Here is a 24,678-nt window from a genome sequence, read left to right as displayed (position 1 = left end):
TTAGTTTTCAAAAGTTTAATTAGGTTGGGTCTTGGTGTGGATTTATTTATTTAGAGAAATTTCAGCTATTATTTCTGCAGATACTTTCTTTCTTCTTTCTTTTCTTTCTTTCTTCTCTCCATGTGGGGTTCTGAGGATCTGAATGATGACCTTTTGTATTTTCCCACAATCCCTCAGGTCCATTTAGCCTTTTTTTTTTTTTTTTTTTCAGTCTGTTTTCTCTCTGGGTTCAGTTTGGGTGAATTCTGTTGATATTCCTCAAGTTCACTGATTCTTTCCTCTTGTCATTGCCACTCTACTTCCACGTTGAGCCCAACCACTGAGTTTTTTAAAGTTTCTGTGATTACATTTTTCAGTTCTGTATGTCCCATTTGGTTCTATATTATAATTATAACTTCTGGGTTTTTGTTTGTTCTGCTGAGATTTTCTCTTTTTCCATTTGTTTAAAGAGGATTTGTACTTGATTGTTGAAGCATTTTTACAGGGACTTATGTTAGCTCAGGCTGCTATAACAAAATTCTATAGCCTGGGTGGCCTAAGTAACACATGTATTTCTCACAGTTCTGAAGTCTGGGAAGTCTAAGATCAAGATGCTTGACAACTTGGTTCTTGTAAGGGCCGTCTTCTTGGCTTGCTGACAGCTGCCGTCTTGCTAGCTGGTGTCTTTTGTTTTGTTTTGTTTTCAAGGTCACTAATCCCATCATGGGGTTCCACCCTCATGACCTCATCTCAACCTAATTACCTTCCACAGGCCCCACCTCCTAATACCGTCACACTGGGGGTTAGGGCTTCAAGGTATGAATTTGGGGAGACACAGATATTTAGTCTATAACATGGCTGCTTTAAATTCCTTCTCAGATGATTCCAACATCTGACTTATCTCAGTGCTGGTGTCTATTGATTGTGTCTTCATGGTCAAGTTGAGATTTTCCTGGTTCTTGTTATGATGAGTGACTTTTTGATTGAAATTTGGACGTCTTGGGTATTATGAGACTCTGGATCTTATCTAAATCTTATGTTTCAGCAGACCTCCTCTGACAGCAAGCTGTTGTGAGGGTAAAGGGTGGAGTGTGTCAGCTAGTTACTGCCAGCTGGTGCTGGAAGTCCAGGTTCCCCACTTGGATTCTGTTGTCACCTGAGGGGGGCATCCTAGTTACTGCTGCACGGCTGGTGATGGGAGTTCTGGCTCCCCACTGGGCTTCCACTGATACCTCTCTTGCTGGGAGGGGTGCACATACTCATTACTGCTTCCCAGGTGGCCTGTACTGACACTGGGATGGGGCATGGCCTTCTTCCTGCTGGGTGGGGCGGAGGGTCCTGACTCTCCACTAGATTCCTGTGACACCATCCCAGTGGGAAACAGAAAAGGAAGCTTGTTACTGCCAGGTTAACCTTCAGTGGGACTGGAAGACTGGGCTCCCTACTTGGCCTTCTCTGGTAGGGTTGGGCCCCTTGTTGCAGGCTGGCAGGGTGTAAGTCTAGGCACTCCTCCAGGACTTTGCTGGTCTGGGTGGGGGTGGAGCCTCAGTATTTGTGGTGTTGGGCCGGGGTAGAGTACTCCTTGTCTAAGAGGTTTCTGTCTAGCTAGACTGCCCCCTTCCCGGTCCTTTGGCTAGAGAGTGCAAGCTTTTCTTGGGGCTTCTTTTTTTTATTGTCAGCACCCATTTTCAGTTCTGAATTGCCATCTTCTTCAGCACTTAATCTGGGATACATGAGGTAAAGAGAAAACCCCAGGAACTCACTGCCGTGTTGTTCCTTAGGTCCTGGGGTCCCTAGTCAGCCTGCCTTCCTTTTTCTCCTATCAGAGTCCTCTTATGTTTATATATAATGTCTGTGGTTTTCAGTTGCACTTGGCAGGAGGAGTATTGAAAAGTACTTCTACTCCGTCTTTCCAGAAGCAGAAGTCTTCACTTTCTTGTTTATTAACCTTTCTTTTTTTCCTCTTCAGCTTAGAACCTTTGCACATACAAAGTCCCCTCTTTGGGCCTGGCTGGCACATCTTTACTCATTAAGCTTCAGCTCGAATGTCTGATCCATCTCAAGCAGATTCCTTCTTTCGCCTCGTGGAGCCCTGTGTTCTTCTCCTTCATGGTGTTTGTCCCCTTTATAAGCCATGCACTTACCTGTAGGTTTATGTATTTATCTGTCTCTCCTGGCACCACTGGCTTCATGAGAACAGAATGATGTCTGCTTTTCTGTCTCAGAAAACAAATTACTCCCCAGAATACTGACGAAAACACTACAGGGATGCAATTCAGTGTTTAGATGAATGTTGAATTGATAAACTACCAAAAAAGAAACTTGGCATTTTAGTCTTTTTTTATTTAAAGAGGAAAAATGGATATTATTTCTTTTTTGATAAATCATATTCAGTATTAGTTACAAATCTGTATTTGTTAGTTTATAACATTTTCTGAGTCCTGCCTGTAGAACATAGAGTGGCAAGTGCTCTTCCTTTTCATTCCTTAATAAAATTACACTCAGTCAGTATTGAGAACTGCTGTGTATTGGGTTGGCCAAAAATTCTTTTGGGTTTTTTCCGTAACATCTTATGGAAAAACCTAAATGAACATTTTGGCCAACCCAGTATACATTATTGACTCTGTTGCTAAGGAAGAACAAAGCCATCTTTTTATTTTTGTCCTCAAGAATTCCGCTTCTTCTGTTTTTTTGGTTTTGTTTGTTTGTGTGTGTGTGTGTGTTTTAATTGAAATATGGTTGATTTACAGTGTTGTGAGGAATTCTGCTTCTTAATGTGGTTGAGAAGATATGGCTGTTTAACACACACTGTACACACCCACAGATATATATAATTCAGTACATTTACTAGAGATGCAGTTGGGCAGTAAACGGACATGCCAAGTGAATGGTCTGTGGAGGAGTTATCCACAAATTTCATCCTAACACAGCAGACCCTTTGCTGTCTTTATCGTCTTCCTTTGGGGAGCTCTGGGCCCTCTGTAACCTATTTTGGAAAGTCTTGGATGTGACTTAATTCTGATTTCCCAGAGCAGTTTGAAAGGCACTTTCTTCCATGCTGCTGGAGAAGTCTCACTCCGAATTCTGACCCCACTTTAACCTACTCCAAGGATGTAAGTTAGGGGTGCCTGGCAAGTTGAAGAGTAGGAGGCAAAAGCGCAGCCGTGGGCTTAGAGTCAGTCATGACATAGAAGAAAGGTGTTTTTCAGTTTAAAATTAATCCACAGAGGTCAAAATCCCAGCAGTGTTTTTGATTGTTCCATTACTTCTAGACTTATACCTCTAAACAAGAAGTATTTCCTTCCTATAAGAGAAGAATGATTATTTTTGGTGTGTGCTTATATTTTAATGAGGAGATAACTGTGATATTATCAATATTCATTAGTATGGAGATGATTGCTAATATGAAGATCACCCAGAGTAAGTCAGAGGGCGAGGGGGTGTGAGGAGGTTGTGATAACTAACTGTGTACTACTCTTGCCGTTTCTTTCTTTCTTTCTTTCTTTTTTTTTTTAAATTGTGGTGAAGCATACATAACATACATTTACCATTTTAACCTCTTTTAAAAATTTTAATTGTAAACAAACACATAATATAAAATTTACCCTCAACCCTTTTTATGTGTACGGTTCTGGGCATGAAGTACATTCACATTGTTATACGTCATCACTACTATCCATTTCCAGAACTTTCTCACCTTCCCCAACTGAAACGCTACACCCATTATACGAACCCCCCAGCCTGTGGTAACCACCATTCTACTTTCTGTCTCTGTGAATTTGATTACCCTAGAAACCTCATGTAAGTGGAATCATACAATATTTGTCCTTTTGTGTCTGGCTTATTTCTCATCGCATAATGTCTTCAGGTTTCATTTATGTTATAAATTTCCTTTTTCTTTTTTAGACAATGATATTCATATGTATCTATATATCACATTTTATTTATCCATTCATCCATGGATAGATGCATGGCTGCTTCTACCTTTTGGCTGTTACAAATAATGCTGCTGTGAACATGGATGTTCAAATATCTGTTTGAGTCTCTACTTTCACGTCTTTTGAGTATATAGTCAGAAGGAGTTGCTGGATTATATGGTAATTCTAAGTTTAATTTTTTGAGGAACCTCCAGACTGTTTGCCATAGCAGCTGCAGCATTTTACGTTCCCGACAGCAGTGGGCAGGGTTCCAATTTTTCCATATCCTTGGCAACACTAGTTATTTTCTGTATTTTTTGATAACAGTCATCCTGATGGGTGTGACGTAGTTGAGCATCTCTTCATGTGCTTATTGGCCTTTTGTATATCTTCTTCAGAGAAATGTCTGTTCAGGTCCTTTTCCCATTCTTTAATCGTGTTATTGATTTTTCAGTTGTTGAGTTGTAGAAATTCTTTATATATTCTGGATGTCTGTCTCCTATTAGAGATATGATTTGCAATTATTTTCTCCCATTCTGTTGGGTCACCCTTTCACTCAGTTGATACACAAAAGTTTAATACACACCTGCACTGTTGGTGGGACTGTAAGTTGGTACAGCCACTATGGAAAACAGTTTGGAGGTTCCTTAAAAAACTACAAATAGAACTACCATATGATCCAGTAATCCCACTCCTGGGCATATACCCAAAGAAAACCATAATCCCAAAAGAAACATGTACCATAATGTTTATTGCAGCACTATTTACAATAGCCAGGACATGGAAGCAACCTAAATGCCCATCAACAAATGAATGGATAGAGAAGATGTGGCATATATATACAATGGAATATTACTCAGCTATAAAAAGGGATGAGATGGAGCTATATGTAATGAGGTGGATAGAACTACAATCTGTCATACATAGTGAAGTAAGTCAGAAAGAGAAGGACAAATATTGTATGCTAACTCACATATACGGAATCTAAAAATGGTACTGATGAACTCAGTGACAAGAACAAGGATGCAGATACAGAGAATGGACTGGAGAACTCGAGGTATGGGAGGGGGCGGGGGGTGAAGGGGAAACTGAGACGAAGCGAGAGAGTAGCACAGACATATATATACTACCAACTGTAAAATAGTCAGTGGGAAGTTGTTGTATAACAAAGAGAGTCCAACTCGAGGATGGAAGATGCCTTAGAGGACTGGGGCAGGGAGGGTGGGGGGGACTCGAGGGGGGGGAGTCAAGGAAGGGAGGGAATATGGGGATATGTGTATAAAAACAGATGATTGAACCTGGTGTACCCCCCAAAAAAATAAATTAAAAAAAAAAAAGTTTAATACACAAAAGTTCAACTAACTTATTTTTTTCCTTTTCTTTTTTTTTTTTTTTTATCCTTTGCTTTTGGTATCATATCCAGGAAATCATTACTAATTTTAATGTCATGAAGCTTTTGCCATATGTTTTCTTCTAGGAGTTTTATAGTATTAGGTCTTAAGTCTAGATCTTTGATTCGAGTTAATTTTTGTATATGATGTTAAAGTAAGGAACCAAATTCATTCTTTTGCATTTGGATATCTAGTTTTCCCAACATCATTTCTTGAAAAGACAGTTGTTTTCCACAGTAAATGGTTTTGGCACCCTTGTCAAAAATTATTTGACCATATATGTGAGGTTTTATTTCTGGGCTCTTTATTCTATGCCATTGGTCTGTATGTCTACCTTTTTTTTTTTTTTAACCATTTTATTGAGGTATCATTGACATACAAAAAGCTGTACATATTTAATATATACAATTTGATGAGTTTGGAGATAAGTAATCACTCTTTATGCCGGTACACACTGCTTTGATTGCTATAGCTTTGTACTTAAATTTTGAAATCAGAAAATATGTTTTGAAAATAAGTTTTGAAATCAGAAAAAATCTTTTTCAAGATTGTTTTGGCTGTTTGGGTGTGTGTTTGTTTTTAAATGCTTTTAGTAACTATGGCTGTTTTCTGATGTTTTAAAACTACTGATCAAAACCTGGGTTACAGGGACTTCTCTAGAGGTCCAGTGGCTAAGACTACACACTCCCAATGCAGAGGGCACGGGTTCAATCCCTGGTCAGGGAACTAAGATTCTGCATGCAGCCTGGCATCGCCAAAATTTAAAAAAGCAAGAACTGGGTTATATTGGTTCAGATTAGTATTAAAATAAGTCCTCTCTTTCTGCCACAGTAGTATATTTGAAGGTTTATTTGTTTTTAGTTTATTGACTTTCATACATTTGAGAGGATCCTAGCTTTGGTTTCTAAATTGAGAATTTGGGGGAATTCCCTGGCAGTCCAGTGGTTAGGACTCCACACGTTCACTGCTGAGGACATGGGTTCAATCCTTGGTTGGGGAATTAAGATCCCGCAAGCTGCGAGGCACAGCCAAAAAATAAAGTAAAATTTCCAAATAAATAAATAAATAGAGAACTTTGTGTGTCAGAACAAAATCAAGCTCAGAGAAAGTGTTAGAAGTAACCAAAAAAAATTTGTAAGTTAGCTAATTTTATTCCAGTGTTGCTGAGACCTGAACTGAATGCCATCTGGTCTTGTAATGAATCCAAAAAGTGGAAAGTTTACAAATAAATTAGAAAATATAAGTTTTTGGTTTCTTACCATATACGTTTTTTAAAATCATACTGAAATTCTAAATTCAGATGTTATAAAAATCCATCAAAACAATTAATAGATCAAATTAATGTGTTTCTGGCTATAAGATTTCTCTTTGATCTGCAAATGTGTTCTCCAAAAAGGAAGTAAAATCTTGAAATTATATTTTATTTCCTATTTTTTCCTGTAGTGTAGATAAAGTGTTTCTATTTATTGAGTTAAATATTTTGCTAGTAGTATATTAAATGAACAGCATGGTATACTTTCATATATTCATTCATGGCCCATTAAAAAGTAGAAATTTCACTAATTTAAAAAGGCCATGATAAATAAGCCATAAGTATATGTAAACTAAATTCTTATATAATTTTTAACATCTTCATGGTAACAGCAATTTAAGATAATTTATTTTAAAGGTTTTTTCCTCCAAATTAAGTAACATCTAAATACATGTATGTGATTAGAGTTTATTAACAAAACAAAGACTACTTAGAAAATGTAACAATTTAATACAGTTGATGTTGAGAGTTAGCCTTCTCATATTCAAACTGTGGATAAATTGATCATTTCTGTAGCTTTTCTGGTTCACATTTTCAAAGCCAGGAAACTTTATGTTTTATTTAGGTTTTCGACACTTCAGGATTTTTTTAATTAAAAACATTTTAGGTTTTTGTTTTTAAGCCTGACTGAGTATGCAGTGTAAAACTGAATAAAAGACAAAAGTGATCATTCTTTTATGTTGGTAACGCAATGTCATGTTACAACTTTTGTGTATTTACTGCCATCTAGTGTTTCCTTTAAAAAATCATGACTTCAACACTATTATTTGTATAGTAGTTGCAGAAATTTATTACAGACTAACCAAGAGAATAGCCTACTAATGTGTGAAACCATATGATGGAATCATAGGAAATGCCATTTTCTAGGTTAAAAACAGTCAAATACTGGGAATTTCATAAGATTCAGCCCACTGGATTGAATCAGTATCTAAATAATTTGTCTCAAATAATCATCGTTATTCTCACACCTGAGACAAATTTAGCTCCCTTCTTTGATGTAATTTCAAGCAGAGGATCACTATGTTAAATGCAGAATTATGCAAAGATCTCCATTTCCTAAGGGAGAGAAATGGCCTACAATTCTCTAAATATCAGATGTTTGATAATCGTTCATTTTAGTGTTAAATGCATTCACAGTTTTATTTTAAACTTGGCAAGATGCAGCAAACATATTGAATGCTAACAATTCACCTACTAAATGCTGTTCTTTTTCTAGGGTTAAAATGAATTACCTGCTCACCTAGAAGTCACACTGCTTCTCTGATGGTTAGGTTCTGGTGACCAGCAAGCCAGTGTGCACCATGCATGCATAATGGGTAGTTTTAAAAATATCACTTAATTGCAGTTTCTTTTTTTTTTTTTAAAAAAAAGAACGTAAGTGAGGTAATTTGTTTTTCTAGTGCTGCTTAGAAACAGAGTTGATTCTCACCTCTTTGTAATGACTGAAGGTGTCTTCTGGGAGAGGACTGAACCCCTAGGGTTCTTTTATGCCCTGACTTATAGGCTTTATTTTCCTGTTTAAAAAAAAATTAGTTTCAGACTTAAAGTTGCAAGCAAAATACAGATAATCCCTATATATTCCTTTATTAGGAGTCACTAATTTTGAACCTTTTGCCGTATATGTGCTTGCTCTGTCTCTGTCTCTCGATTGACTTACATCTGTATTTGTATCTACATATATATACTTCAGACTAAGGAGATTCTGTTTCTGCACTGCCTCTTAATGCATTGTGACCCTGGACCAGTCACCTTGTCTTGTAAGTTCATCTCCTTGACTGCGTGCGTATTGAGGCCAGTACAGCATCCCTTCCAGGGATGCTCCGAGGAGTATAGTAGAAATGACACACGGGTAACCCTTATCACAAGTGTCTGGCCTGAAGCAGGTGCTGAACAAATTGCAGTTCTTGTTATCACTCTTACAAGGCAAGATACTGTACACGTAAAATGCCAAACACAGAGCTGGGCACTTGGTCAAGGCACAGTGGATGTGAGCTGCAGTCCTAGCCACCTCTGCGATGGCAGAATGAAGCTTTTGTTATCTTTATGATCGTTCTGTTATTATCTGTGAAGCAGGCAGGGTAGCAGCATGGACGTAGCTTGGGGTGTCAGAGTCGGGAGGTAGATGAATTAGAATTTCAGCTCTTCCCCTCAATCTCTGTACACCTTGGTTTCCTCAGATGTAAAATGAGAGCATTGCAATGTACACAAGAAGTGATGGCACCAGATCTGACACAGAGGAGGAGGTAAAAAAGTGGTGACTTCACAGCACCACCACTGTTAATGAGTTAGTCCTTTAGCAGTTGGCTCATGTGTCTCCATCAGCTCATTGATGATTTCCATTGGCTTGCTTCTCCATAATAACACTGAATTGCTTTTGTTTGTGCTAACGTTTCTTACTTAAGTATTAATTGCCGTCTCTTATGTGCCTGTTTCTGTCCTGTGATATGATTCCATTTTTCTTCTTTCTTCCTGGTCTTGCTGCTACATCTGAGTTCAGCCCTTCCTCCCAGCCATCCATCACACATCAAGTCTTGCTGATACTGACTTCTGAATATCTGTTTAGTCTCTCTTCCCTGTTACCATTGGCATGATATGAGTTTAAGCTCTCACCGTTTCTCATCTGGACTTAATTTTTTAACAGCTTTATTGAGGTATAAGTCACCTACCATACAATTCGCTCATTTCAGGTATGCATTCCACGGCTCTTACCTAGACTTTTACAGCAGATCCTCACCCGCCATCTGGTTTTCATATTTTCTCTCCCCTGCCTCATGCTCTCTACTTCTGGAGTAGTCATTCCAGAATGAAGTTCTGATCACAGTTCTCCTCTGCTACAGTCCTTACACACACCTCCATGGCTTACAGAAGAAATGCCCGAGTTGAGTATCAGATTCCTTACAACTCCCTTTTCCCCTCCACCTCCCCTGCTGCCCCATTGCACCTTTGGACAGCTCAGAGTCCTTCCTGCAAGTTGCTATTAGCATTTACTAAAACCGTATGATAATCATGTGTCTCTTCCACCAGACTGGGCTTCCTGAGAGCGAGGGTAAGGACAAGCACGTAATAAATATTCATAACCAAGAAGTGGCCACTGAATTACTTTAACTCTTTGTTTTCAGGTATTAAGCAGTTACTTGTTAAATGTTTGTTAATGAATGAATGAGTCACATATAGTTGTTTTTTTCAGTGAACATATAGTTAGTGACCGTTATTTGAGAATTCAACTTTTTAATTAAAGATTCTGCTGCACCTTTGGGAAAAACACTAACAAAACCCCTAGGTGAAAAATTAAAATTATGTTATTTATAAGTAAAGGGGGGCTGAATTAGGCTGTATGGTACAGTGGTTAAGAACATGGTCTCTGGATTCAAATCCTGACTCCAGTTTGACAAGCTGTGTCTTTGAATGAATTTGAACAATTCAGTAGAGTTGTTATGCAGATATGTGAATAAATGCCCCTGGAGTGCTTACCACAGTGCTCGGCAGGGTTAAGTATTCAGTATTTATTAGTTATTATTGTTATTGTTGTCTCAGAAAAAATGTATCGGTTCTCATAAGAAAGTCTTTTCACCTGGTTGAAAGGTCTGATTAAATTCTGAGATTTCAGTTTAAAAACTGGCCTAGGAAGGAACCCACAACCTTCATCTGGTCTCCACTTCCTAGTGTCGGAGCATGTGTTGGGTTCCTGGGAAGGTAAATAAGGTTTTTGACCTTTGGATTAGGGTACTTTGGGATGGAATTATTGAACTGCCTTTTTTTTCCTCCTTCCTTTTGCTTCATTGATTCCTGTGGTAATCTTGGTGATTTTCTGGTCTTTCAGTTTTATCTAAATGAAACATTGCTCTGTGTTCTCTGTGTTGGAATAATTGAAGACAGTCAAGGCGAATTCTTTCATTGGGTGTATATTTACTGTGTGCTTACAATATGCCAGGCATTACCAAGATACAGCCCTAGCTTTACAAGTGCTCACCGAATCCTCCAAGAGGTAAATCACCAGTGCAGTACGTAGAAGGCCTCTTTCAAGGCCTCTTTCCTAACCTTCCTCAGGTGACCCAGCTGTCTCCATCCCCTCCTGACCGGCATAGACTCTCCCAGCCTGCTGGGTGGGGTTCATGGGGAAGATGTCCACTCACTGAGTTAAGTGCTCACCAAGAGGCATTTTGTTCCCAGATCTGTTTATGTGTAGTATTCTCGTTACTGTGATTGGCATAATTTAATTAAGTGGAATGAAAACTTATGAAATGTGTGCACAAAAATAGAGCCTTCATTTCCATGAAAACCTTTGGAAAGACTCCATAAAGACAAATTACGATCAGATTGGATAAAGATGAGTTGATTATAAAAGATTACGGAAAATCATAAAAATATGGGCAGCTTCCAGATTCTGTTTTCATACTGCTTCACCAGTGTCTTTAAATTTTCACTCTTCTTTAAAGAAAACAAACCTGGGAATCTTTGACATTGTCTCATGTGTGTTATTTATGCCTCGAAGACAGTGAGAAGCTCCATCACTGGATCCTACTCAAAGGAAAGGCCTTGGCTCCAGTTGAGAGACCTGCAAATAAATGTACATTTAAATGTTTGCTAAAATAAGACATTAAAGGTAGGCATTTTTAAAATGGGTCCTCATTTTAGCTAACTGAGGAATTACTGACCCAGGTGAGCTGCCTAAAAGAGCTTCTGTCCTTGGGGAATATGGGACTAGGGGCCTGGCTTTTAAGTTTGTCAATTAATGGGAAATATTGTTTCCTTGAAGGACCCAGTGCCCTCCAAAGTGATGGTTAGTACATAATCTGTTTAAATGTGACTTTGTTGATGTCCAGTTTTTGCAAATTACTTTGCATTCTTTTAAGGTCATAACAGGGGTTATAACCTGTTTCTTCTAGGAAGTTTAGGAAAAGGCAGGTCTCTGAAAGAGATCAGTTTATACTTGGAATGAGGTTGTTTTCAGGTAAGAATTTTACAAGGATTGAGAATTAGAAAGGTCAACAGTTTTTCTGCACTCTTAAGTCATAATTTCTACCTTATTTTCTTTAAAGTGAAATTGCAGAACATCCTGTATATCCATATTCAAATGTAAATGCTCCAGATATCCACAGATGAAGACGACGACTTGGGTTGTTTGTCCTTGAGGACTGTCACTCTGGTCTCCTCTCAGTGGGTGCTTTCAAGGCCTCCTGCCAGTTTCTTGCTCCCTCTGATCTCTCCTGTTACATCCCAGCCTGTGCGCCCCCTCCTGCCTCAGTCACAGACCTGCAAGTGCATTGGCTTCCTCTTGGATTTACCTGCTGACCGCCCTCCTTGAATGACAGTGAACTTCCCTTTCAGACACATAAACCAGTTCAAAGTCAAACTTGCCTTCTTACTGTGCTTTTCTATTTTACTCCTTTAGAGAATGGAGAGATAAGAAAGCATTTTGGTTTCATTTTTTTCCCTAAGATGGAAAGCAAGTTGTGCTTCAGAAAATTGAAAGTAGACTTTAAGAACATAAGAAATCGCCACTCTTTATAGTATCGGATGTGATGCTGAGAAGTATCAATCCAAGGGGAATACATTTGGGGAGGCCTCGTGTGGCAGGGGACCTCTCTGAAGGAAGAGTGGGACAGTGGGGCAGCTCCCGAGGCAGGAGTGACATGGCAGTGGTGCGATCACAGACCATGTGGGTTTGCTTAGGGAGAGTGAAGAGCGTGGATTGGGGGATGAGGGGTAATGGGCAGGGAAGTGGGTGCAGGGCTCAGAGCTCATGAGGAAAACTTTACATTGCATGTACATCTCACTGCAAAGCGGCCCCTTGTAGCATGCTCAGACACAAAACCACGGTATTCATTTCCCGCCCATAATGTCAGCTGTACCTGGCCATTCCCAGTGATACGTGAAAATGAATAGGTTGAGAATGGAATCTACCACCTCTCTCCTCCTTTCCTTACTAGGGAGTAGCTGCCACATGTGGGTGTGAGGAGGATGAAGTAGGTTCATGCCTGAGGAGCCCGACCCTGCGGGTGTAGACAGCATTGGCTATCCTCTGCCCTGGGCCACACCTGTGCCCTCCTGTGTCTCAGTGGTCCCAGCAGCTGCCAGGTTTCTCTGCTCTTTCCACAAGGGTCCAAAAGACCAGCTGGAGTCTGCCACTCCCTCTTTTCCATTATCCTCCAGTCCACCTTGATTTTTTCATTCCTGCAGTCCTGTTGGTTAGGTCCCAGTTCTTTATGCCTGCTGTCCTTATAGTTTATTTCTTCTGCCAGAAACACAAAACTGTCTGAATAGTTGTTCTTTTTTTTTTTTAAGAATTTTTATTGAGATACAGTTAACATACAATAAACTGCATATATTTAGAGCGTACAATTTGGTATCCTAATCTCCCAGTTCATTCCCCCCCAACCCTCCCCGCTTTCCCCACTTGGTGTCCATGTGTTTGTTCTCTACATCTGTGTCTCTATTTCCTCCTTGCAAACCGGTTGATTTGTATCGTTTTTCTATATTCCGCATACTGAATAGTTGTTCTTAATGACCTATTCACAGCTTTCCGTCTGTGCTTTCATATAACTTGTTTTATTTCTGTTTAACATGCTGTTTCTGGGTTTCTGGTCTACACTGGAAAGACAAAAAAGAGAAATCACACTCTTGCCCTCTAAGGAGACCTCAACCCACAGGCAGAGCATTTCAGTATTCATTTTTGATGCCTGTCTTCTTGCTTTTCCCCTCAACTAAAATAGTGCCTTTAAATTCATGTTTCTCAGCCTCCGGACCCTGCTTAATCACCCCTTTCCTTTAGGAAAGTTTTCCCACATTAGAGTACCCAAACCCAAAATGTTGTGTTAGTCTTCTAGGTCAAATCTCACTTTAAGAAACCCTTCACTGTTTTTTTTGCACTGGAATTCTGTCTCAAAGATTGAATCAGTCTTGAATAGCATTTTTTAGTATCATAGATATTGATGTATTAATTGGATTTGGTGAAATGATATCAATTTGACCAGTTCATGATTTTTCTAGTTATTTTGATATGTCATAATTGTTCTTTTATTTGGTTATTACTTCTGTTTTCCTTCCCTCCCCGCCCCCCTTAGTCTGTAGCCTAAAAGGTTTAGAGGGGCTTTAGTGTCTTTTGTAGTCCCCCAAGGGGCTGTTCTAAAGACCGATTAAATTAGAAACTGCATGAGAGTGTTTTTGCAGACTCCAAGGTGCTTATAAATGTAAGATGTTAATATTACCACTGTAATTTCTTCCTAGATAGTAAAATGTGTTCTCAATCCCATTATGTTATAAATGTTACTAAAAATGGACTATTTACAAAGATGTTAAGAACCATGAAAGGAAGGGAAAGAAAGATTTTGAATGTGGATCACTTTGTAAGAAAACGTCTTTTTATCTTACATATTTTAGCTAAAAACCCTTCTCTTCCAATTGAGAGAATATAAATGCCATATTTTACACACACACAAACACACACACATATTCATACATACATATATATGTGCACACACACACGTGTGTGTATTTTTAAATAAGATATGCCTATTCTGAGCCTGAAGATCAAGTTTCTCCTCTGGCAGCTTGAGCACAAGGTGGAGGCTGAGCTGCAGAAGGTGAAGATACGATTATCCCCACGCTGCTGTCAGCAGGCCCCAGCTGGGACCATTTCTGCATGTGCCCTAAGGTGGTAGCACTTGCATTATCCTTTGTACTTCAGCACTTCACAGGGAAACTAATTGGCACCATCTGTGCTAATAATGAAGTCTGTGATGTGGTCACTGGTGCACAAGGAGTTCTGGTTGAGGGAGTATTTCACAGCAGAAAGGTGGTGGGAATGGAGCAGAAAGAATACAATTTATTAATAATCTTTCACAGTCAGTTGTAGAAAAGGAACCACAAGGAAAAAGAGCAGCTCTCTTTTGAGTCAATGATATTCTTCCACCGAAGGTTTAGGACGGACAGAGGAGCAGAACTTTGGGGAGAGCTCGTTGTATTGTCTTCTCTTTGCTGATGGATTTGTCCTGTAGGTTTTTGTAATGTGCATCCAGTCTAAATCCAAACATTACAATTTACTGAGGGTGGTTGTCAGGAATTAGGAGTAAGGCGAGTGTTTGACTGCAGAGGTGCAGCACAAGGGCATTTTTTTGGAGTTACAGAATTGTTCTTTGTCCTGATTATGGTGATGGTTTCACAGCTCAGTGCATTTGTTAAAACTTAAAGAGCTGTGCACCAAAATGAGTGATTCTTACTCTATGTAAATTTAAAAATAAAAATTAAAGTGAAAAAATATTTATTGAAAAACATGTCTTGGAAGATCTTTTGTTTGTGGCTCAGGATGAGAGAAAGAAGTAATTTTTTTTAATTAATTAGAAATGAAACAACCTAATTCCAGTTCATCTAAAATTTGATTTTATATAGCAAGTGGCTTTTTTCAAGTAAGATTTTGTAACTGAACTTTTAGAGATAATGCTAAAAGGAATGAGTTGAGAAGTAAGCTTGTCTTTTCTTTTTTTGAGCTCTCATAACTTCAGCAGAAAAGGAGCTGCTCATCTTGAGTATTGTTTTGCAGATGAGAGGAAATGAAGGAGGTGAGCCACAGTTCTCAGACATTTGAGAATTCACCGGTCATGCTAAGAACAAAAAGGATCAGCTGTTTTTATGTTTTGTTGTATTCAGACGCTGTTTTCCGAACGTGGGTCATGCACAAAATTGCAGATAATTGGGTGGAAAGTAATGTGCACTGCTGTTAAGCCTTTTAAAGGCACAAGGTATTCTTCATGTGCTTCTAGGACCAACAGGATTTGTAGGACAAACAGGAAGCAGTACAGTGGGAACAATTAAGGGAGGGGGTCAAGGTTGATGTCAATTAGTGGAATCATTAAAAACCATAAAGTTTATAGTGTAAAGCAGTTATATTCCAATAAAGAGCTTAGAAAAAACCATAAAGTTTGTATTTGGTAATTTTTAAATAAGTAATTTGAAGCTAAAAGGAACATTTTAAACAACTTGGCATGTTAAATTTACTCCCGAGTTTGACTTTTATGAGGAATGTTTAAATGGTCTATAAAATATCCTAAGCCAAGAAACTATTTAAAGGTTTAACCTGAGAGTAGTTTTTAAAATATAGAAGATTGAAAAGTACGTGATTGTGATCCAACTGAAAGCTGACTTATCAGTTGAGTAACAAATATTTATTGAGTACTTATCTTGTAGTTTTTATGCTTTAAAACAAGGGTCAGTGACTTTTTACAACTAGGGTGCCAAGCCCTTCTTATTCAGTCTTTGGGGAGAAAGAGAAGGTTTATAATCTCAAGTCTTTGGAAGGGGGTCTATCTCAAGCCCTCATCAACTGATATCATAGTTATTAATTCACACATTAGCTGAGATTAATGGAATTTGGATTTTCAGGATTTTTCTCCCTGTTGTTTCGGTCCATGTGTCACTAAAACTTACTGTCATTTGTACTCATCATAGTTTTTTCACTGGTACCCCGTGTGGCCCACATACCGTTCTGGTCTGGGAACTGTTTGTTGGTAGTTTGCAGAAAGATAAGGAGCTTATACCTAAATGTAAATCAACAGGCTGCTTCCTCCTTGAAAATATCTAGGTATGGAAAAAAACTGTCAGTCAAGCTGTAAGGGTGCTTATTGACATAGTTGGTTTGCCTTCGCACACAAGTCCTTCTCTCCTTGTGGACTGGAAACAGTGCCCTGACCTGCTCTGGTTTGCAGCATGGCCGTTGAATACTTGGTTCTCTCCTTTCTAAGAGGGTCATTGGGTTTGGATAACATCCATGCTTCTGAGCAGGAACAGTGCCTGTTTTGATGTTCCCATTCTTGACTCTGAAGCTGTGGTGTTCCACGGCCCTACTCTGAGGCTGTCCATATCCAGATGGACCCTTGGACAGTGGGTCGGGGAGAAGGACTGTCCTGTAGAGAGGTCACCTGCACCCTTTGGCTCTGCACGTTGGAGTTGTCTGGAGTGTTACCTGGATCAAGGAATTGTACTCTTTAGAGACTGTGCTGCTCACGACCTCAGCTGTTACCTGGGCTGCATTGTTCTCTTGCGCGTGCACACACACACACACACATACACACACAGGAGTGAACAGAATTTTGAAAACTGCAGGAGGTATTCAGTTGGGCATTGCAACAATTGGGAGAAAGAACCTGCTCCAAGCATTCCTTTTAGGCTCTTTTTTTTATGCGTATAACTTTTTTTGGTTTTTTTAGCTCTTTATTGGAATATAATTGCTTTAGACTGCTATGCCAGTTTCTGCTGTACAACAAAGTGAATCAGCTGTATTTATACATATATCCGCACATCCCCTCCCTCCCGCGACTCCGTCCCACCCTCCCTATCCCAGCCCCCTAAGTCATCACCCATCATCAAGTTGATCTCCCTGTGCTATGCAGTTTTTGGAGACACTCTTCTTCCCTTATACATTTTTTATTTGGATGGTGGTAGTTGGCCTCATCTTCCATGTGGCTTGATATCTGACAGTATCTTTTTTTTAAAATTTTGATTGCAGTATAGTTGATTTACAATATTGTGTTAGTTTCAGGTGTACAGCAAAGTGAATCAGTTATATATATACATATATCCACTCTTTTTAAGATTCTTTTCCCATATAGGTCATTACAGAGTATTGAGTAGACTTCCCTGTGCTATAAAGTAGGTCCTTATTAGTTATCTATTTTATCTGACAGTACCTTTTGATATGTTTTCACTTCTGTTGTTAGCAGGCAGCGTGGAAACTGCAAAGCTATTTTCTTACAGAAGTAATGATCTTTATTTAGATTTTTCGGTGTTTCTTCTTTGAATAGTAATGCATTTATATGATTCAGAACTTGAAAGTTTCAAAAACACAGTGAAAAAATCCCTCTACCTCTTTCTCCCAGCCAACTGATTCTCTTTCGTGGAGGCAGCCAATGTGATAGGTTCCTTTTATATGCTTTCAGGGATATTTAATGTGCAGATAAACAAATACATAGGTAAGAATAAGGATTCATGAGCAGAAGCTAGTGAATTTGTTTTACACCTAGTTGTTTAATACAAATAAGAATGCTATTGGTAATTTAAAAAATTTTTATGTACAGGCGTGCATATGTAAGAGGACATCCAATGTTATTGAACTTTAGAATTTGTGACTTGAATGGTATTTTACAAAGCAGTTTTGACCTTTTCAGGATAGTAGAAATCCTTGCATCATGAGGAAATGACAGGCTGAAGGATAATGACTGGTGTGCTTGTTATTTCAGGTTCAGATCAGTTTCACCTACAGTTTAGGAAGAGCAAAAGCTGCTTTTTTATTTTTAGAAGATATAAATTTATTTATTATTTTTTTTGAGGTACACCAAGTTCAGTCATCTGTATTTATACACATATTCCCGTATTCCCTCCCTCCCTCGACTCCCCCCCACCCTCCCCGTCCCAATCCTCTAAGGCATCATCCATCCTCGAGTTGAACTCCCTTTGTTATACAGCAACTTCCCACTGGCTATCTATTTTACAGTTGGTAGTATATATATATATCTATGCTACTCTCTCACTTTGTCTCAGCTTCCCCTTCACCTCCTGCCCCCCCCAAACCTCAAGTTCTCCAGTCCATTCTCTGCATCTGCGTCCTTGTTCTTGTCACTGAGTTCATCAGTACCATTTTTAGATTCCGTATATATGAGTTAGCATATGATATTTGTCTTTCTCTTTCTGACTTACTTCACTCTGTATGACAGACTCTAGGTCTATCCACCTCATTACATATAGCTCCATCTCATTCCTTTTTATAGCTGAGTAATATTCCATTGTATATATATGCCATATCTTCTCTATCCATTCATTTGTTGATGGGCATTTAGGTTGCTTCCATGTCCTGGCTATTGTAAATAGTGCTGCAATAAACATTATGGTACATGTTTCTTTTGGGATTATGGTTTTCTCTGGGTATATGCCCAGGAGTGGGATTACTGGATCATATGGTAGTTCTATTTGTAGTTTTTTAAGGAACCTCCAAACTGTTTTCCATAGTGGCTGTACCAACTTACATTCCCACCAACAGTGCAGGAGAGTTCCCTTTTCTCCACACCCTCTCCAACATTTGTTGTTTCCAGATTTTGTGATGATGGCCATTCTGATCGGTGTGAGGTGATACCTCATTGTGGCTTTGACTTGCATTTCTCTAATGATTAGTGATGTTGAGCATCTTTTGATGTGTTTGGTGGCCATCTGTATGTCTTCTTTGGAGAAATGTCTATTTAGGTCTTCCGCCCATTTGTGGATTGGGTTATTTGCTTTTTTGGTATTAAGCTGCATGAGCTACTTGTATATTTTTGAGGTTAATCCTTTGTCCGTTGTTTCGTTGGCAACTATTTTTTCCCATTCTGAGGGTTGCCTTCTAGTCTTGTTTATGGCTTCTTTCGCTGTGCAAAAGCTTTTGTTTCATGAGGTCCCATTTGTTTTTTCTTGATTTTATTTCCATAAAAGCTGCTTATTAATAACAAATATTTTGTCCTGCTTTTTGCCAAGGATAGGACCAGGTTTGGATTGGGGCCAAAGCAAAGGAGAGGTCTATGTAGTTTGTGCAATTTTTATAATTTTCAAAATAAGAATGAATTTCAAACAGATCATCGTGCAACTATAGGAAAAGAATCAATTGCAGCAGTCTAATTCAGCACAAACGCACTGGATTAGGGAGTTTTCAAGGGTTTTTCTTTTATTAAATAAACTTCATAAATTTTAAACAAATGTAAAATATGTATACTCTTTGACCTAGAAATTCTACTTCACGTAATTTATCCTCAGAAGAGAGAGTTTGAGGGTGGGGTAGCTTAGCCTCAATGATATAGTTCTTTGGATGAACTTGCCTTAACCTTCCAGTTTTTCAGCCCCCTTTTCACTCTCATTTTCTACTACATTCCTCTTTCTCCCTCACCCCTACTATCCCTCAGCTTTCTTCTACCTTTCACTTCTTATTTCCATCCTCTGAAATGTATTGCCACCTCTTTGCTGCTGACAACTCCCTATTTTATGCCTCCTTCTTGTTCGGCTCTTCCTCAGCTGTTTTGCTGGGGTACTTGGGCTGTGTCTTGGGCTGGCAGCAAGCAGAGGTTTGTTAAGCCCCTCCTGGATTGGGGTCTGGGTTTGGCCAGAGGCCACAAAGACAGAACAGAGAACATCTCTCTGTTGCAGAACAGGAACCACTAAATTTCTAATCAGAGAGCAATGCCTTCAGAGCAGGGCACATACTTTATGTGAATTCTTCTTTTCCTGGGGACTAAAAAAAGAAACTGAGCATACAGAAACTTTACCTTATGACTATGTTTTTTTCGAATCCCTGGGTCAGTGATTCCTAGATGTTTTGGAGGGATTATTGTGGTTTACTCTTTGTTTTACTCTTTTGTGGGAAAAAGCATTAAAATGAGGTAAATTAAGTTTGCTTTGTATGACTATAAAGACATAGCATGAGGGATTTCTGAGGGTGATGAAACTGATCTGTACCCTGATTATGGTGATGGTTACATGAATCTATGCAAGTGTTAAAATTCATGAAACCGTATGCTAAAAAAAAGTCAGTTTTTATTATATGATATAAAAATAAAATGTAAAAACAAAATAACTTTGTTTAAAGAATTTCATGTATTCCTGAAGACAGAGATATAACTATGGATGTCATTAATTAAGGAATCACTATTATACTGGATAAATTGTTGCATGGCCTTATTATAAATACTGGATTTCCAAGGACCTAGTGAGACAATTTCCCAGTCTTTCCATCTACCCCTTCTTCCGTAGACAAACCAGTATGTATTTTCTCTTTCTTTCTTTCTCTATTTTATTTTATTTTACTTTATTTTATTTTATTTTATTTTATTTTTGCTATACAGCAGGTTGTGTTTTCATGTTTAGTATACAGTCAGTTGCAAACTGAGAATAGCAAGTCAGTGATGATGGCCATTGGAATTCTTTCCCTAAATCCTTAGGAAGAATTTTGAGCCATTTTTAATTTAATATAAATTGTGAGAATTTATATGCAAAGTTTAAGTGAAGGAAAAGCATTTGCAGTCATCAAAGCATCAGTTGTTATTACCTGTTTATTTAGAGAGACTGAGTCCTTGTCCCTTTCACTGTTAGACCTTTACTCTCCTCTTTGCATTATTAGTATCTCTCGGAGTATCTGAGGCTTTAATCCTAGCTGTTTGTGATTCTACTCTGCCTTCTTGTTACAGAATACAGTTTCTGTCACACATGGGGTTGCTAGAGGAATCAGTAGGTTACTAGTTGGGGACATAGTCGTGGTGACTGTCGGTAATGAGGATTTCTTAATTATTGAGCAAAACATCACTGGACTTAGCTCTTTCATTAATTTTTTTTTTTAAGATTTTTTTTTGATGTGGACCATTTTTTTTTTGTCTTTATTGAATTTGTTACAGTATTGCTTCTGTTTTATGTTTTGACTTTTTGGCTGCAAGGTATGTGGGATCTTAGCTCCCAGACCAGGAATTGAACCCACACACCCACACCCCCTGTGTTGAAAGGCAAAATCTTAACCTCTGGATTGCCAGGAAAGTCCCTCATTAATATGTTTTTAGTTACCTACAGTAAACGATAGAATTGTGAGACCACACATTTTATTTTTATTTTTGAGACCTGCTGTATGTATTTTTATAGCAGTTACAAAGCAGAAATATAAAATGTTAGCTTTTTTTATTTTAAAATGTTAATGCAAGAAAAAACCTCTACCATAGACATCAGAAGATAGATATTTTTTATCTTGGTCATGCGAGGCCCTTATTTTACCTTCCTTGTCATAAAATAATTTGGAAAATCTGGATAATTTACAAATCTAAGATTAAAGTAGACCATGGCGGATTCTTTGGATAAGGATTAAGCCAGGATTTGTAATTTTAAAGAATATTAAAAATATTTTTCCAAAGTAAAATGGAGTTTGCTTTAAAAATATGTTGATTCTTGAGAATCTGTCATTTTGTTTTGTCTTCAAAATAGTTGACTATTAGCTTAAACAGCATGTGGCTGAATTCAAAACTTAGAACACCCATACTTGTGACTGTAGATGTATTTTTAAAATTTTTTGCCTAGAGTTTATTAATAGTGTTGCACATTTAGGTTTTAGTTAAAAGAATATTCAGATTTTGCCTTTTAGATACATATGTGCCACTTGAGCTTGAGACCTTTTCATGACCTGACGTAGGATCGTGATTTTGAATGTTCCATGTGTGCCTGAGAAGATATATTCTCTATTTATTAGCATGTAATGTTATCAATATCTGTTTCTCCATAAGCTCCACCCTGTTGAACGTATTATTTAGGTCTCCTAAATTATTACTTTCTCCTTTTCCACTTGTCTTGGTTTAGGAGTGATGTTAAAGTCTCCTGTTAAATAGTATTCCTGTTACAAAGCATCTACTGGAGAAGGCGAAGTCCTAACCACTGGACCGCCAGGGAAGTCCCTGTCAATTTTAAATAACATCCTTTGATTATGTATTATCTTTTTGGCAGTTAACATATTCTCCTCTCATTATTTCAGTTATATTGTTCTTGCTTGGTTGGAATACTCTGCATTTACATATGTCTTTTTTTAGTCCTTGGTGAACAGTTAAATCCCTTCAGTGCTTGCCAGCAGTTATCTTGCCAAAGTTTCCGTACTCACCTCTTTTTCTGTGAAACGTGTTCTCTAGTACCGTGCTTCTCAAACAGTAATGGGCATACTAATCATTTGGACCTCTTGGGTGGGGCCTAGATCCTATTCCTTACAAAGTCCCAGGTAATACCAATGCTGTGGGCCATGAACCCTACTTTGAGTAGCCAGAGATTCCTCAAGAAGAGTATTTTAACTTCTTGAATATTTAAGACTGTTCTGCTATAGCATTTATGTTTGAAGGACAACTTGGCTGGTTTAAAAAAAATTTTTTTTTTTTTTTATTACATGTTCTTAAAGTTTCTTGAAGATGTGACTGCATTATTGCTTTGGTGTATTGCTGTCAAACCCTGATGCCAGTCCGACTTTTCTCCTTCTGTGTGTGACTTAGTCATTTTGCTTTGAGGCCCAGGGGCTTAGTATTACTTTTGAAATTTATCTTTAAAATCGAATCATTGTCTCAGAGTTGACCAGTCCAGATCACAGGTACATGGTGGTCCTTTCATTGCCTTTCCAGGTCTCCTTTTATTTCATGAACATTTTCTTTTTTTTATAGTTTTCAATATTAATTGCATTCTGTTGTTTTGTTTGTCTTCGGGGTCTCCAGTTTATATTTATGTTAGATCTTCTTTGCCTATCTTTAATATCAATCACTTTCATCCTGACATCTCTTTATTTTATTTTTGTCCTCTAGGCTTTTTAAGCCTTTCTTCAATGTTCCTTATTATATTTTCATTTCCATCCAATCTTCCTTGGCCGCTTTATAATTTAATCACCATTTCTAAGATGAGTTTGTCTTTTTATTTAATTCCTGTTTGTTCATTTGTTTGGTATTTCTGTTCTGAGTTTTAAAATTTCTTACTTAGAGGTTTTCTTTCACATAAGTGCTTATTTAAGATTATTTCATTTAGATTCAACTGTTATAATGTTCATCTAGCTCATGTTTTGTTTATTTGATTGACTTTAGTTTTTATTGTGGGGGGGAACAAAATGAAAAATTGAAATACTTTGACTGTTTTATTCGCATAGTAATTTTGTATAGGTGTTATCTACTGTTTAAATGAATAATTTTCCTGGACTAGCAATAGTAGTTCTAGTTGCCAAGGATAAGAAGTTTGAGTGGTTTACTCAGTTTCTTAGTTCGAGAGTGCTTACTTTTCTTGGTAGGGTAAAATGCCATTTTAAAAATGAGTACCTTCTTTGTGATGAGTATTTCTCTGGAGTATTTCTTCAAGACTGTAATTTCTACCTTTTACTTTCTTCTTTCCCATAACCACCAGCTTCCCTGGGTGCCAGATACTTCCCTGTAATCTTTCTCCCAGAAATAGTGCCTTCCTAAGATTACATCTCTGGTTCTGTTCATTTTCAAGCCCCATCCTTTTGATTCTCCAGGAAACCTCTGATCAGGCTTGTTCTCAGTGGTTCCTCATTCGCAGTGGAAATTTCTCTTTCTGAGGGTGATTCCAGCACCATTAGAACTCTATTTCTCTCTACCTTTTTCCAAAGTCCCTGACTTGACTTCCCACATAGATGTGAGCTCTGGAGCTGGTCTTACTGGATTTGGGTTTTTCCCTGTTTTCATGTATCATGAAGTTCATAGCATTCCCTATCTCCTAGTTATGTTGCAGGCATGAGCAATGGATGGTTTCATTTGTTCTCTCCTCAGTGATCTGTTTTATTTTTTACTTTTGTTTTTTTGAGGATGTATGGAGAGATTTGGAGTTAGGTAGCCCCATTATCCTCTGAGAACCCAGAATTCTGTAATAATATTTTATATCTGAAAAAAATATTTATTTTGACAGTTTTGGACAGTTTTAATATATAATAATTCATTTATGAACTAAAGAAGAGCACTTCATTTTCTACTTAGTTTACAACATATTTTATATTATTTGGGTTATCACTATACTTATTCTAATTTATACCTAGTTCACTACAAAATCTATTCCTGTCAGTATAACATACCTAATATATCATAATATGATGTATCTAATATATCATCTGTAAGAAGTATGCTGGGCTTGTTGTAATGGTTTAATTGGATAAGGGGCATTTTAAATTGAACTTTTATAAATATATAGCCATTGAACAAAATGTGAAAAAAAATTCCCAGAAATTCATTACGAGTCTATGAATTAAATCCTTTATATCTTTGCCCCAAGCCATTAAAGAGCAGCAGTGTGTGTGTGTGTGTGTTATATCCACTGTATCTGTGTATTTTATAAACATATACTGTTTTTCCACCCTTGTTGAAGTCAAAAAGCAAGTTAGAAATTATTTTAGACCCTAAGAGAATTTAAGGGACCTGCAAAAACACACTGATATGACTGTAGATGCTACATTCTATGTTTGTAGGATTTGTTAAGTCAATGTTCAGAGTATTTTAGAGAGCATTTTATTAAAGTGTAATATACATATAGTTAATGGTTATGAGTGTCGAGCTCCATGGAGTTT

General features: G+C 37.9%; 1 protein-coding gene across 1 annotated transcript in view; it reads left to right on the top strand.

Annotated features, from left to right (window-relative positions):
* Window positions 1-24,678, top strand: part of ANO10 (anoctamin 10) — a 238,280-nt gene that overhangs the window by 67,121 nt on the left and 146,481 nt on the right. The window lies entirely within an intron of this gene.

Source organism: Hippopotamus amphibius, chromosome 13 (genome assembly GCF_030028045.1).
Source record: "Hippopotamus amphibius kiboko isolate mHipAmp2 chromosome 13, mHipAmp2.hap2, whole genome shotgun sequence".
In the NCBI taxonomy this organism is placed as follows: Eukaryota; Metazoa; Chordata; class Mammalia; order Artiodactyla; family Hippopotamidae; genus Hippopotamus; species Hippopotamus amphibius.
The sequence above is the reverse complement of the archived record's forward strand: the minus strand, read 5'-3'. Positions and strand labels throughout refer to the sequence as shown.